Below are 2111 nucleotides of genomic sequence, written 5' to 3' on the forward strand. Positions count from 1 at the left end.
TTGGGGGCAGGTTTGAGGGTAGGAACAAAATAAATTGATTTTTTCAACAAAAAAATAATTGTAATTTGAAATTGGAAGAGAGTTTTGGAAAATGTTTTCCATAAGTTTTGAAGGGAAGTCATTTTCCTTAAATTTGAGAAAAATGAGTTGATTTGGAAAACATTTTCCAAAACATTTAACCCAACCAAACATGAGAAAATTGTTTTCCTTCATACCAAACACACCCTTGGTCTCAACTGAAATCTATGACCTCCAACTTTCAATCTGCACAAGTAGGCACTTAAATTTGTATAAAATTGAACAAGTAGACATATGTATAATACGTGGAATAATACAACAAGACGTCACATAGAAATAATTTGGTTGTGTAGGATGCATATGTCTACTTGTTCAACTTTATACTAGTTTAATGTTTATTTGTGCACACCAAAAATTCGGAGGCATAAATACAAATTAAAGTCAATAAAAAGGAAAAATTTTTCTATTATGCCTTTACATTTTAATCAATGTTTACCTATCCTTAAAAAAAATGTTTAAGTTAGCATAAGCCAGTTAGATAAAACTTTAGCAAAACAATATTCAATAAGAAATTTCCGAAGTAGGCCTTGGCAAATCATATAAAACCTCAAGCAAAGTGGTATGATATTTGATTTTTACAAGGTCACAATTCAAAAAAGAATGTGTGTGAATCAAACGAGAATTATCAACTTTTAGTCGCGTACGTCAGAACTCAGAAGTTGTTCCCAATGCAAATAAACTTGCAAGAAAAATTCAAATTGTCATTTCTTATTTTTTACTCTTTGTGGAGTGCCATTTTTTGTTTTTCTCAAAACGTATTTTAAGGATTAATTTTGGTTACATCTTTAGCTTAAATCCGTCTAAATTTTAGATTGATTACTTAGGCTGTTACAAATTACAAAGTAATGGATGTTACTTCTTTCTTTTGAATTTGTGTGTTTAATTATTATTTGGAGAACTATAATGACTAGTGAGTAATTTTATATTGTTATTTGACTTGATAATTGTCACGACCAGAGTCTACACCTTGGACGTGGCCAGCACTCGAAGAACATTGTTGGTCCCCAAGCAAACCCTCATCTTGGCTGACTACAAGCGGAAGACTAACTCAAGCATGCAAAAGCTTAAAAATTGAATAAAATTCATGAAACTTAAATACAAGCTTTAACTCAAAAAAACTACTGAATAAAATAAATTATTCAACTCGACCATAAAATAGGCAACTTAAGTCTTTTAAAACCAATTTAATAAAATAAATGAACAGACTTCTGAAACTCTATTATCTATCTATGAAGCCTCTAACTGGCAAAAATGGAAGTTGGGACAAGACCCACGACATCCTGACAAAACTGGAAAGTAAATGAAATCCTCCGTATGCAAGGAGGCTCACCATAGCTAACTCGAACTCCATAGTGGTATCAACGAAGCTCCTGTTGATGATACCTGAATACCTAAATCTGTAATCATGAAAAGATGCAGGCCAAATGGCTCAGTACGTGGAATGTACGAGCATGTAAGGGGAATTCTAAAGCACAACATAAGCTTGAACTTGATAAAAAGGAAACATACTTACCTCTTTTCAAACTTACTCAACTCAAGGAATACTCAAGGATACTCAAAACTACTCAACTTATTCAACTCAGAAGTACTCAAGGATAAGATACTCAACTCAAAGATATGAAACTCGACTCTGGGTACTCGACTCTAGATACTCAACTCAATATAAAGCAACAATACACATGCAATATATGGAAAACTTTTAAAACAATAGAAATCAACTCAGTGTATTAAAGAATACAATAACAACCACCACTATGAGCCTAAGTGATGATGCAGCGTCTTGCCCACACTGCCAGAATTGTCCTATACTTTACCGTCATATAGAATGCCTTAACTAAGTGGATCCACTAGTCTATCCTAAAAAGCATTAAGGAATCATCTAAAAAGTATGATCCTTTCTACCCATTATGGTTACATGGTTTATGGAGACGTGAGTTATCTGAACTCAAACTCGTCCCCATATCGGTGCTCAATACTACTCCCAAAATAGTTATCACATATGTTTAAAAACATAACTTTTTCTTTGATTTGAG

This window comes from Solanum tuberosum, unplaced genomic scaffold (assembly GCF_000226075.1).
Source record: "Solanum tuberosum cultivar DM 1-3 516 R44 unplaced genomic scaffold, SolTub_3.0 scf00703, whole genome shotgun sequence".
In the NCBI taxonomy this organism is placed as follows: domain Eukaryota; kingdom Viridiplantae; phylum Streptophyta; class Magnoliopsida; order Solanales; family Solanaceae; genus Solanum; species Solanum tuberosum.